This window comes from Onychostoma macrolepis, chromosome 17 (assembly GCF_012432095.1).
Source record: "Onychostoma macrolepis isolate SWU-2019 chromosome 17, ASM1243209v1, whole genome shotgun sequence".
In the NCBI taxonomy this organism is placed as follows: domain Eukaryota; kingdom Metazoa; phylum Chordata; class Actinopteri; order Cypriniformes; family Cyprinidae; genus Onychostoma; species Onychostoma macrolepis.
The window spans coordinates 25,466,971-25,482,159 of NC_081171.1; the positions used below are offsets into that span (position 1 = coordinate 25,466,971).

The 15,189-nt window shown below is 34.6% G+C and overlaps 1 protein-coding gene across 2 annotated transcripts in view; it reads right to left on the reverse strand.

Annotated features, from left to right (window-relative positions):
- The window catches only part of LOC131522739 (leucine-rich repeat and fibronectin type-III domain-containing protein 2), a 126,649-nt gene that overhangs the window by 26,385 nt on the left and 85,075 nt on the right, over positions 1-15,189 (reverse strand). For both annotated transcript variants that reach the window (XM_058748405.1, XM_058748406.1), the window contains exon 3: positions 12,414-12,488. The gene's annotated coding sequence lies outside the window, so the exon portion shown is untranslated. The remainder of the gene's footprint in view (positions 1-12,413; positions 12,489-15,189) is intronic.

Sequence of the window (15,189 nt, forward strand, 5' to 3'; positions counted from 1 at the left end):
GTTAAGCTTAGATTTTTTAACTTTTAAACATGAAGAAATTAAGACATAATTACAAATATTATACAAATATAAATAACAAATATTACTATTATAATTTAAATAAGTGTAAAATAAAATGATTATAGCTATTATTAAATATTAATTATAAATATTTATTTTACAGTGAATTTGTTATTTACAACAGTATTATATTAGTTATTATTATTATTATTATTATTCACTTTGATTGGGTTCCTAAAACATCAATGTGAACGTAATGTGGACTGAGAATCTATTGCAGTTAAAAAGAGATTTGAGTCCACATTAAAGTCCAGCTACAAAGTCGAAATAAAACATATTTTATCCTTGTTGTATATCATGTGACCATTAAACAACATCAGATATCCTTGAACATGCAAATGTGATGTTATTGAAATAAACATATAATCTTGGGGATACTTCAAATAAATATTTTATGTATAAGGGGTTCAGCTGGGGGGGAAAAAAATGTAACCCCTGGTCTACGGTATGATGATCATCAGTATGCGCAATGGTAGAATATCTGTTTTCATGTTCCTTTTTATTTCTAATGCTTTACCATGGGCTCTAGTATGTAACTGCCTATTGGCGGCCCTCCCTCCCCGAGTACACAGCGCATGTACATTGTACACTGTTAAAGACCATATCCCAGGGGATTTCCTGTCACAGCCGTGCCGCACAAGCACCAGTCTCTACCGCCCACATCCTCAATAGATTTTAGCACAGCACCATTGATGCAGTCCATAACTCTTTCCCCCCTCCAGGTCCTGCGGGTGGGAAAACCAGGTCCTGCTCTTATCTGAGGCTGCCAGACATCAACCCACCACGAGCATCCCACGCACAGCCTCCAGACATGCTTCGGCATGAAGGGATGGCACCCATATCACAACCGCTGAGAGAGAGTGAAAGCTTGTTGCCTGGGAGGGTTTGAAAATGACAAAAAACCCTACTTTTCCACTCAGTAGAAGAACCTGGTTCTGTAGAGGGAGGAGAGGTTGGTCCACCCCCTACATTTTGGCTAATCCAATGTGGAGAAATGGCATAAAGCCCCCTCATGCTTTGAGAGAGCATGGCACAGTACGTTCTTAAGTGCTGTGATTTATGGCTGTCACTCCAACTCTACAGTTCCTGTGTATCAACGGTAAACATGCAGATTTAGGTAGACAAAAGAGCTCAATTCATCATTCACAATACCTTACTAACATATAACACCTCTGGCAACACACAGCTCACAAGAGGGTTTGACTCAAAAATGAAGGTAAAAAAAGCCTTTGGGAAGACGTAGGCCGACACATACTGTATATATTCTCTATGTCACTGATATGATGTGTTGTTCCAACATGTGTCAAAATGCAATATATAATCCAAAATAAATAGGCATGGCTTTTTCACCATATATGTAAGAAAACATGTTTTAAGTGTTGGAAATACTAATTAACACACACACACACACACACACACACACACACATATGTATATATATATATATATATATATATATATATATATATATATATATACTTTTATTTATTTATTGTAAATGAAGATACATTTAAAAACTGTTACTATTCACAATTTATGAAAAATAATTGAAAGAAAAAGAGTATTATATTGTTTATGCTGTTCTCATTTTTACCTTTTTGTAATGTGTGAGAAATATTAGTGTCAAAGGTTTACAGTTTTAACCTTATTATTTATGTATTTATTTAGTTAGTGAATTTTAACATAATCAATTAGCTTGTCATAACGTTCTATTATTATTACTACTACTACTACTACTACTACTATTAAAATAATAACAAAGTCATGTGTTGCAAACAACATGCAGAAAAAATGCAGAAAACAAAAACAATAGATTACATAAGAAATTATGTGTCAAGATCAACAAGTTTCTTAAAATATCACATAGCAAGTTACTATGAGTATGTACAACCACATTTACAGTAGATGACCTCCTCTTTGCAAGTGTTGAAGCTCACAGAACTGAATTTTCCAAACGGTCTCTTTTCCAATCTGCCAAGCCATCCCAAAATCATTTTTTCCACAGCCAGCCCGCTGTGCATTTCTCCTAGTTCCACTATCATACTTCTAGAAAAGATAATTAACAACTGCCAGAGCACCCTTTCAAGCATATGAAGCTGAGCTTGTGAGAAATAGATGAATACAATTCAGAGAAAAATAAAATTATTTGGAGGAATACAGATGGAAGAAGAGAGAACAGGAGAACAGAGTGGGAGAGGCAAGAGAGAGGGAAAATTGTAAGGTTGCAGAGATGTTTATTGGTTAAAGATATAGCAGCATGCTAAAAGCTTTGCCTTTTGTGACTTCAGACAGAAACTACCAGGAGAGGAAAACAATTGCAGTCCCCTCTATATGGAAGGTTCCACAGCACCTCATTGAGACAATCAGAAATGAGATGCTTTCATCCAAGGGTCTTAGCCTCCTGCTCCTTAATTGAAGCTGTGTAGCACAAACAAAACACGTTTGGCATCTACAGCAGCTGCACTTGTTGTTCATTTGCGAGCCCCATGTATTTATGTCGCAGAATTTGTTTGTTTATGCAAAGATAGACAGACCCAAGGGAAGTATGTTATATAATTAACACTGCAGATGCTTGAAGACACAGAATCCAGTAATAAGGGACAAACAATCCATAGATTTGCATGTTGTGCTGTGCGTGGTTTTAATAATCAAGCTTGTGAAAAAGACACTGTACAGTAGGTAAACAACACTGGTTCATTCTACAACCCGAATTCCATAAATTCGGGGATGTTTTTTTTTTTTTTTTTTTTTAATTTGAATAAAATGAAAACTAAAAGACTTTCAAATCACATGAGCCAATATTTTATTCACAATAGAACATAGAGAACATATCAAATGTTTAAACAGAGAAATTTTACACTCTTATCCACAAAATGAGCTCATTTCAAATTTGATCTCAGGTCTAAAAAATTTAGCATGGGGGCAACAAAGGGCTGAAAAATCAAGAAACTTTAAAAAGATTCAGCTGGGAGAACATCTAGCAACTAATTAAGTTATTTGGCATAAGGTCTGTAACATGATTAGCTATAAAAGGGATGTCTTAGAGAGGCAGAGTCTCTCAGAAGTAAAGATGGGCAGAGGCTCTCCAATCTGTGAAAGAGTGCATAAAAGATTGTGAAATACTTTAAAAACAATGTTCTTCAACGTCAAATTGAAAAGGCTTTGCAAATCTCATCATCTACAGTGCATTACATCATCAAAAGGTTCAGAGAAACTGAATAAATCTCTGTGCGTAAGGGACAAGGCCGAAGACCTTTGTTGGATGCCCGTGGTCTTCGGGCCCTCAGACGACACTGCATCACTCATTGGCATGATTCTGTAATTGACATTACTAAATGTGCCCAGGAATACTTCTAGAAACCACTGTCGGTAAACACAATCCGCCGTGCCATCTGCAGATGCCAACTAAAGCTCTATCATGCAAAAAGGAAGCTATATGTGAACATGGTCCAGAAGCGGCGTTATGTCCTGTGGGCCATGGCTCTTTAAAATGGACTGTTTCAAAGTGGAAAAGTGTTCTATGGTCAGACGAGTCCAAATTTGACATTCTTGTTGGAAATCACGGACGTCGTGTCCTCCGGGCTAAAGAGGAGGGAGACCTTCCAGCCTGTTATCAGCATTCAGTTCAAAAGCCAGCATCTCTGATCGTATGGGGTTGCATAAGTGAATACGGTTTGGGCAGCTTGCATGTTTTGGAAGGCACTATGAATGCTGAAAGATATATATATATATATAAAGGTTTTAGAGCAACATATGCTCCCCTCCATACAACGTCTATTACAACAGCATGGCTTCGTAGTAGAAGAGTCCAGGTGCTGAATTGGCCTGCCTGCAGTTCAGATCTTTAACCTATAGAGAACATTTGGTTCATCCTTAAACGAAAAATGTCGACAGAAGCAACAATAATATTGTTGTAATAATGATTTGTAAAAAAAAAAAAAATGTTAATATTCTTTCATTATTAATAATAATTAATATTATTAATAACATCAGCACATTTACATTTTATTCCATGACAACTGCAATGCAGTACAAACTGCAGAGAGACTGAAATAAAACAAGCTTATGACAAAAACAAAAATGCGATATAACCACAGTATATATGTAATATTATGAACACCCCTATGTAATGTCATTTGTACAAAGCCCCCGTACTCTGTAACAAAAATAGCAGGCTTAAGCAGGCCTATGTTCTGAAAAGATGTTACATGAATATATTCATAGAGAGCATTGTGCTTAGAAGAAGCCTATAAAAGGCGGACACACCAAGTGCACACTCAGAAAGCCGGCGTGCCCTGTTTTCAGCAAAAAGGAAAACTTTAGTCTCTAAGTCTTGCATGTAGCCAAGAGTAACCCCTGTTTTACTGGAGTTCAGTGTCAGCAAACAAAGGTTCCCGCAAAGACACTGGGCGGCAACCATGGCATTTCTGCTGCATTAGTTTCACACTGACGCTTTTGTCACACTGATTCCCCGGGATAGAAAACTTATGCAGCTTTCAGTAGATCAATGCTGCTCCTCCTGGGGAATTTTTGCATTGTGTGCACTGCTGTAAAAAAAAAAAAAACACATCAGTGGTGGCCTACTTTTGTGATTGTTCTTTCCCGAGTTGTTTAACTGATGAGTGTTCTATTGGAGAGGAATTAAAATGGGGGGAATTGTTTTCTCTGTGAGTGATTAATTACCACGGAAATAATTATCCCACAAAAACAGAGCAATCTCAAAGTAATAAGAGACAATACCCTGTTGAGGTATGACTAAGGACTTTTGGATAATTCATTCTGCAGAGTCCAAGTCTTGTTCTAGGAGGAAGCTAAACGATAGATATGATAAAGTCTGATAAAACACAATGTAAAAAATAAATAAATAAATACATCATGTCAATCAATATCATATTGTTTGATCATAAGTCTTTTTATTATGTGTCTCAAAATCAGAGAAGCATCACAAAAACAGAGAAGCAGAAACAGACAAGCATTAAAATATGATTATATTTAAATTGAAACATTGCACCACTGCCATTGAAAATTATTACATTGAAAATATATCCTGGCCTTTGTAAATTTACAAAAACATATCTGATGAATTATTTCACTGCTGATTAAATCTACTGCTTACTTCTCAAAATATTGCTTGTAAACTGACATGATAACTACATAATTACTGTACTTCATAACAGTACAGAACATAAGATGAACTATAAAAATGAACTTTGAATGCACCTAATTACAACAATTTCTTCTATGTAATGGTAGATGGAGTCTACTGTTCTTCGAATCTTTGAATCCCCTCGGTTGCTATAAGACTAAAGCATATTTCTATAAATTTAAACACAGTGTTCACTTGATGAAATTGTATATAATAAGTAACAAGCAGAGAAAACTTATTAACAAGTGGGTATGCTGGTACTGTACACTATGTCCCAGTCTTGAGTACAGGCATAGTGAGTTGTAGTTCTGCCCTCTGCTTGTTTTATTTACGAGGATGAATTCTCTGCATCCTTTCCTATTCCTCTAGTGTACTAGGATGAGCCTTCTATATAAAATATGAATGAAAATGTTGAAATGGTCACCATGGGTGCCATAACACAATAACATTAGTAAAGCAAACTCCTCAACATCACAACAGTGTTAACTGAATGTTTATGCACTGTTAAATAATAATATAAAAGGAATCTTTATTTATTGCTGTGCAGCTGATGGGATTTATGGCTACAACTTTAATGTGACGTCGCCATGGAAAAGAACCATTAACTCTCTGAAGGGACAGTCCCGCCTTGAACAACCTGGGGTTAAGTGCCTTGCTCAAGGCCACAATTGTGATGCTCTTGACCCACTTCCACAGAGATTTGCAATGGCTCAGTTTGTTAAGAAAAAAAAAAAAAAAAGTAAAAACAGCAGTTGCTGGATTCATGTAAGTGATTTGGTGTAACATGACTGAAGACGGAAGTTCAGATCGCAAGCCAAGGAAAGTATTCTGTGGCTAATGAGGGTGAGTAAAAAAAAAAAAAAAAATAAATAAATAATAATAAAATAAATAAATAAAAAACATTAAAAAACAAAAAGAACTGAACTGGATGGATGGATGGAGGGAGTATTTCCTGGTGTTCCTGAGAAGTGAAGCACACTGCACAATAACTACTAAGTGATGTGTATTGGTATTCATATAGATTTTTCTTTGTGTTTACTCACAGACACCTTTCAAGCCATTCAGGTTGATTGGTTCTGGAGACTTGCATCAGTCTACTACCAGCTGGTGCTTTGAGCCATTGGAGTTTTTTTCACCTTCTACTCAGAGCTTTTCAGATGTACAGTATTTGCATATGCATTCATTATTCATCATGTTTGACAGGAGTTTCCATGTTAGTGAATGGTTATGTTCTTTTCTCTGGATTAACATTGTCCAACTGTTAATACATCTGTGGTGCATTTTGCAAAAGCATTGTGAGTCAACTGTGGTCACACAAGATCTGCAGTTGCCAACATAGTAGTTCAGCAATTTTGTTGATTTGGTTAGACTTTTGTAAATGAACTATAATACCCTAGTAAAAAAGTAATATATTCAAAATACATTTATTTCATACTGTTTTCACTTGAAACTTACTGATATAAAAATGATGGTTACACTTTATTTTAAGGTGTCCTTGTTGCAGTGAAATTATATATTTAAATACTGAGTAATATTAATTAACTGCATGTACTTACTATATGGTTAGGGTTAGGATTAGGGGTTTGTTTAGTGTTACTGGCATATAATTATACATAATTAATTGTTATTATAATAGTAAGTACATGTAGCATGTGTAACAAGGACACCTTAAAATAAAGTGGTACCGAAATGATAATTAAACATTATTTGCAGTACTACTTGTGCACAATTCACATTTCTTAATATTAAGCCTAAAATGTGTTTTAATGTCACTATTGATGAGGACATTATGATTTTGAATAATATCAGTCATTAAATGCAAGAGAATATGCTAGTGTATATGCTAGAGAATTACACTTAGTGCAAATAGCCGCTGCCATATAGGCTATAATATAAACTTGTTATAGTTTAACTTTAGCACAGTCGAATGTACTTCAGTTTATCTTTAGTTGGACTGCAGCACTATATCTGCACAATGAAAGTTTATTAAGTACAAAATTAGTTGTTCCAATTTAGCAGACTTTAAGTATACCAGTTTGATATACTAAAATAACAATTACAGGGTATTTTTATAAAGTACATAAATATGTAAATGGTTTTGTAGCATTTCAAATACATTTTAGTATGTTTATTTTTATGGTTATCTCTCATTAATTGCAATATTAAATCAATTAATTAGTAAAATAATAATAATAATAAATTAATAAAAAATATAAAAATAAATAAATAAAAGTTATTACTCCACCACCTGTGTGATATCACATTTTATGGCAATTTCAGGATAACATTCATGATTATTTCATTTCTCCAACGATGCATTGCACTATGAATAGAATAGAATAGAATAGAATAGAATAGAATAGAATAGAATAGAATAGAATAGAATACATTTTTATTGTCGTTGTACAGCTGTACAACAACATTTTTTTTTTTGCTCTCACATTGAAAGTACACACATACATACAAAAATGTACATTTAACAAAATGTAAACAATGATACAAAAAAGCAGACAGTGCAAATGTAAACAGTTATATATACCGAATGTGCAAAATAGGTATAGTGCAAATGTAACAAATATGTATAGTAGTGAATGAAATATTAATAAATAAATAAATACAAGATAATTAAGGATTAAATACATAAATATGAGAACAGTGTATTGCACAGCTACACCAGTAGCTGTATGAGTAGTAAGTGTATAGTCCTTATATTCTACAACCTTGAAGCTTGTGATTGAGTGATATGCCTTCTATTAATTGGAGTTCAGTTCTAAGATGGCACGTGGATAAAAACTGTTCCGGAGTCTGGAGGTGCATGTCTTGAGGGATCTGTAGCGTCTTCCAGAGGGCAACAGAGTGAAGAGGTGGTTGCCGGGGTGGGAAGAGTCCTTTATCATACTTCTGGCCTGTCGTATGCATCTGGTGCTGTAGATGTCAGCAAGTGAAGGCAGCTGTGCATATGTGGCGGATAAGCAGCAAATTATATTGTTTCACAGCAATTTTACCCATGGTTGGGAGCCTGCAACAAATTGACTAAATTACTTAGTTTCTTTAACCAGCAAATACGGCTCATGCAGGCCTAGGATACTTTATGCTGGTTTGGTGTTAGTTTGGCTGGTAGACCAGAACAGCCATTGTGTTCACTGGCAAAAGCAAAAACAATTCTGATGAAGCTGGTTGATGAAATTGCTTTTACTATTCAAGACTTGGTGGTTGACTAATTTGGTATTAATTTAAGGAGGCCAGTTTATGTGACTGAACATGGAACACACCATCTTCAAAAACACCTGTTGGTGACCACTTGAAGTAATAGGGACTAGTTTTCTTTTTTTTTTTTTTTCTGAGAAATTATAGTGAAGTGCTCCTAGTCCTTGGGGACTGTACCAAAGGCTGATGCTATAACTGTGTGAGAGGTTGTATGTACATGCACATGTATTTGTCAGGTATTCTTTATTTTAAGAAGTTGTTGCTGATGGAACTACAGCCTTAAATCTGAAACATTCTTTGGAGAAAAATGCATTTATTCTTTTAGCCTGTGATTCTTTAGCACATTTTTAAATCCCCAGTGCAGTTTTAGGTTAGGGGGTGTCAGCTATAAATATGCCATTGAGTTTTTCAGTAGCCAGGTGCTATCCGTAAGCAATAACCTTATGTTTCTCGGTAGCTCCCACATGTATCTTAGGCTTTTTTAGTGGATTTGCTGAACTGATAAAAATGTATACAGTAAGTTGCTTTGGATAAAAGTGTCTGTTAAGAGTGAAATTGTATTCACAGTCAGAGGCAGTTGTTTTTAGTGCATTGAGAATGAGAGGTTAGATAAGTGCAAAATGCATCTATATTAAAACTGAGGACTTACAATTTGTTGACTCTTTGCTTAAATACTACCATTCATTCCAGGTTTCCAATGAACGTTTAACTAGTCAAGGACATAGCTGACCAAATGCAGGTGCAGGTGAAGAACCAAGTGACATGTGAATCCCTTTAGGGAATATGAGTGGTGGCCTATGTTGAATGACAGCTGTCAGACAACAGCGACTTCTCAGCCTCCCAAAATCTTCTTCAGCCTGCTTAGAACAATGCTGACCAACAAAAGGACAGGTTTTAGTGACAGGACAGTGTATTAAACTAACAAGTATATTATGCTGTTTCAAACTACAAAATAGCTACAGAGATGTGCAACAGACTTGTTGGTTAAGGCACAAAAATCAAACACGTCAGCAAAACACATCCAGCAACACATCAAAGTATGCCAGAGAGGGCATAAAGAAGTTGCCTAAATTCTAATTTAACATCCACAGATCTTTTCACCTTCAGAGGAATAAGAATTGGGTGAATTGTTGCCATCTGTTTTACACTTCTAATTGGTTGACTTTTATACAGTAATACAATTGACTGGCTTTATCAAACTCCTGGATGAAGAGTAATGTGGCACAGACATCAAGTCACTGTCATCGTAGAGGGGCTCGGTTCAAATTTAGAGAAAATTAGGGTTTGAGGTTTGCAGTTCAAGCCTGCTAGCTCTGAAGCTAATGCTACACTAGAATAATCCAAAAAGTTGATCAAATTCAGTTTTAGAATGCTTATGAAGTTCTAACATATATATTGGTCTTGCTATTATATACAGTACATGTCCAGCCATTTCGAGTTAACACAACTCTAAAGAACTTCTTGTTTCTTCTCTGCTCATAAACTCAATGTAATGCATCTGTTTGTGACACTGTTTGTGCCTGCACACATGCTAATTTGCAACAGGGAAGTTGAAGAATGTAGTCTTGGGAAAAATAAACATGAAAAGTTTAGCTGTTAAGGGCTGCTGATGAAAGTATTTTTCGTCTAGATCTAAAGGCCTCTTTGTAGGTATGTTCATACTTTTGAGAAAGTCTGTGTTATTTTCCCTGAGGGTGCGCATGTTGTCGTCAGGACAGATCTGTCATAGCATAAAGCTTTGTTGCTTCTGGTAGTTTAGAGTGGCGACACAAACCGAGAACAACAAACAATTCCCAATTTAATTTTGATACAAAGTAGACTCCACGCTCTAGGGGTAAAAAATATATGTTGTGGCATTTTATATCCCAAAGTGAAATGCTAGAATCTTGTCATTAAAACAGATCGTAAAAGAACAGAACATACAAGAACACTGACAACATCCCTGATTATGCAATAAACATCCCCTGAACTGAAAGAACAGAGTGAAATATCCAACACAGTTATTTCAGTCTCAATGAATATTCAACAGACCTTTTTCTGACGGATGACAGGAGGAAAAAAAAGTGAAGAAGCCACAGTGTCACACTTTCTCACGCTTTGTGCACTTCAATAATGTGTCGTGTTACATTATTACCAAAAAAAAACTACCATGACAGAATACCCGAACTGACTGAGAATACAAAAGTGTCCTTCTGTGCTGTTGGCTTCTGTTCCTATTATACAGTAAAAAGGCCAGCGACAATTGTAGCATTTTCTTTTATAAATCTCAGAGCACAAATATCATCTTTTGGTATAAGAACCATTTATATGTGCCAAAAGTAAGTGCAGTTATAAGAAGATTAGATTATAATTTTTTATTTAATAGAAGACTAGTGTGATAATCACCTCTGCAATGTGGGTGATTATAACTGTAGCTAGGAGCAATTGTAACACTTGAAAAAAAAAAACATTAACCCATAATAAGAGCACATCTCAACGTAATAATATTACTGCTTTAATGCATTTAAATATTACAAATTAATATTATTGGATAATTTTCACCTTACTCATTATTTTAGCTGTCAGCAATGTATTTAAAGTACAGTACTTTGTAATAATTACTAGAAATTGGTTAAATGTAATGTCTTCAATTCACTGTTAGGCCGGTTAGGAATGTTGGAAAATTCTTACAAAGGTAAATGTTCACAATTCTTTTTTCACAAGCACATAAAAGATTGTACTAAGTGGAGATGTTCAAGTGTAAATTCACTTTAACTTATTTGTAATTGAATGCATGGAGTGAGATAAAGCTACATACAGACAGATAGCACTTTCTGAAAATTATTCTTGAAGGTAAATTCATCTGCCATGACTCCCAATGATTTTTGTCTTTTATTAGTTAAATTCCATCATTGGATGAATATGACAAATAAATTAGATTTACTGTCACAAATATTTCAATGTGGAAAATTGAGAGGATCAAAATACTATTCTATATACAATATATAGTTGGAATCAAGATTTGTAATTTGTTTTAAAGTCATTTCTTATGCTCATCTGCATTTATTTACTCAAAAACACAGAATAAATAATATAATATAATATAATAATCTCACATTAATTGCAATCTCAAAGTCATTAGCAACTAGGGATGTACTATATTATCAGACTTATATCGGAATCAGCCGATAATGGCTTTAAATGTAAACATTGGCATCGGCCTGATATGATTATTATTATTTTTTTTCTAGTTTGACATACTTTAAAACATAATTTATTCCAGTGATCCAGTGATGAATTTCCAGCATCATGACTCAAGTCTTTAGTGTCACATGATGCTTTATTAATAATTCTAATATACTGATTTATAATGAAAGTTGGTAAAAGTACCACAGGTTATAAAAAAAAATATATCAAGCAACACAATTGTTTCTAACACTGGTATAAATCAGCATGTTATAGTGATTTCTGAAGAATCATGTGACACTGAAGACTGGATTATTGACTGATGAAAATTCAGCTTTGCATCGCAGAAATAAATTGTATTTTTAAGTATATTAAAATAGAAAACAACATATTTCCTGCTTACCACAAGGGGAAAGTGGTTTTTCAACCTTGATCCTAAAGCAATCAGACATGGACCATTACATATTCCATTTAATATTTCATTACATAGGCCTATACATTTGCATTCCACATCTAGAAGGTGTGTAAAAATAAATTCCCAGTCCCCCTGCCCCCGCCGAAAAAAAAAAGATCAACAAAAAGCCAAGCACCCTGCTCAAGGTTACCATACCTGTAGAGCAATAACATGAGCTTTAAAATGATCCAACTTATCTTCAAGTTCTCTCTCTCCTTAATAAATCTACTGAATTATGTATATGCTTAACTAGCTCTCTACACCTTTTTTCATCAGTAAAACAAACAAACAAAAAGGAATAGGTGAAGGAGGTGTTAATTGGCAGAATCAAAGGGTGTGAATACATGAACACTTCCACATCAACAAGTAGCACATTCTTACCTATATTGTGTTTTGTGCCATATGGTTCCTTCTCGCAGCCTTGATTTCAAACGCTCTCACACAGCAGGCTTATACCTTAGTATTAAAAAAAAAAAGAAAAAAAGTCACAATTAGTGTCTTCCAGCAAAACCTATATATATAAAAAAAGCATTGCGTAAATGTTTTTTTTTTGCTTTCTGCACTTATATGCCAAGATATTTGGATTGAACTATCGTGCTGTCTTTAAAATGGTGATTTATTTTGCTTTGACATCCATTTTATTTTCTACCAGAATATTTTACAGCAGGGGTGTTACAGCAAAACTGCAGCTCGGTGGTCACAACGGGATTTATTCCAGTTCCATAAAGAGTATATAGCATATTCCACACTGTCAAATGGCCTATCTATCCACACACAATGTGCTTCTACTATAATAGTACATGCCATGTTGGCAGTGGGTATGTGTTTGAAAGCGCAAGGCTTGTTTTTATTACAATTCTTATTTTTTTCTGTTCTTTTGTATGGTTGTGTGGACGCAGTATAATGTGCCATAACCTTTGTTCCTCACTGTAGAGAGTCTCTTCACTTGTCATGGATGGACAAACACAAAACACCCTCATTTCCCAGAAATGTTTGTTTGAAACAGGGAGGATGTCATTCCAGATGATGAGACTAATAATATGAGAGAGCACTAGTAATATCCTGTTTCTGTGTATGAATTCTTATCTTTCTGCCTCTCTCTCTGTTCTTTCATGTAATCATGCTCAGTCACGTATCTTGCTTTCTTTCTTTCTTTCTTTCTTTCTTTCTATTTCCACAACCTTTGTTGGTCATATTTACCAAGGGTATGCATAGTTTTGATCAGAACTGAATATATATCACAATAGACATCAAGGTCTTTTGAAGTTGTGTTGTGTCATTAAAGTAACATTTGGTTGATTCATGTACAAATCATTTTGAGTCAGGTCTTTTAATTTACTTCATAAAACTATCAATAAACAATTAAATGGAGTGTAATATCAGATTATCAGTCAGTAAATTACTCCTCACATAATCATTACTGTATATGATATGGAATATACTATATACAGTATACATAGGCCTATATATATATACATGATATGGAAAAGTGTGGCCATTGCTTTGCGTACTCATGTAGTATATGCCAAAGAAGAAAGAAAATCATGGAAAACAATATGAGGGTGAGTAAACAATGAGAAAAAATATATATATATATATATATATATATTAATAATAATTCTATCCAAACATCAGGGTTAGAATGTTTGTTTGTGATCCTAGTTTATCAAATAATTCCAGTGAGGATGCCGATAAGAGCAAAACACGACAATTTGGAAAGCAATTTCCACACTAATCCATATGCATTTCTTTCTGCTCTGAGGCCCCAACAATTTCCATATGTTCAGCTCCGGATTAGCAGCACGCTTGCTTAAGTTTAGCTAGTGTTATTTTTATTTCCTTTTCACCATACCGCATCACATGTGAAGCGTATTCCCTATTCAGCTTCAAGTCAGTGCAGTCATGCAGGCGACATCAGATGGGTTGGGTATTGACAGCTCTTGAAATAGAACTGATGTGTGTGTATTTGCGCAGTGTAATATGATGCAATTCCCTTTTTGAGGGAATAAAGAAAAATAATAAAATAAAAAAAATCTGACTTCAGGCATTGTCAGAAACACATGTCTAAATCTGACTATGATCCTAACGCAAGCTCAATGATGTGTGAAGTGACATAAAAGGGTTTACCTGCACTGAAATGCTTCATGAAGCATCAATATAAATACTTAAAAAAATGACTACAAAACAAACTTTAAGGTAGGAGAATACCCACCATTAAATAAAACAGTACAAATTGCTGGCGAGATCTAAAAGCACCAGCATCTAATGGAGGGGTTTGACCTTTTTAAAGAGACTTTAGAGATAAATGAGGAAAGACGTTGTAAACTGCTCAGTGACAGACTCTGACATTTGCATTCAGAATAAACAAATACCTCTGTTTGGCTAAAAAGGCTCTTGAGATAAGTACTCTGCTGCTGAGCCTCAAGAGAACAACTGTTGAAATATCATCAATTAACATTAGATAAAATAAATAAATAAATAAATAAAATAAAATAAAAAAGTAAAACATCCCAGGCCGTTCACACTTTAAGAAGACAGATTTTCCATAACAGCGTGTTCCATATCATTACACACCATCTGTATTGCATGCGTCTTTGTGTTTTAAAGTCACAGTGAATAAATTCTAAGATGCATCCTCCTTTGATGGATGACTGGTCCCATTTCAACAATACCTAGGTTTGTTTGTTTGTTTGTTTGTTTGTAAATAAATAAATACATAAATAAATAGTGCATTTAGTGGGTTACCTTATGCCTGCCCACCCAGCCAATGCAATTGTAATTAAATAATAATAATAATAATAATTATTATTATTATTACAACATTTACTTTATGGACACTGTAAAAAATAATGTGTTATTTGTAATTCAATGTGTAATGTGTTACTTGCTGTTTATTTTTTATTAATTTTAATAAAATGCTTTTTTTTTCTCAGCTCATTCTGCTGTACAAAGAAGAAGTGCATCTAAACAGAACAAACAAACCAAGTTATGTAACAACATATATAATATAGCCTACTATACTAGTGAAACAACCTAGTTTAAGCTTCAGATGTCACACATTTGGACCTCTGGCTGAATGTCTGATGCATATGGCGCACAAAAAAGGATAACACTAAAGGATTTTCTAAGTCATCAATGGGTTTCTGGGAGACAGGTC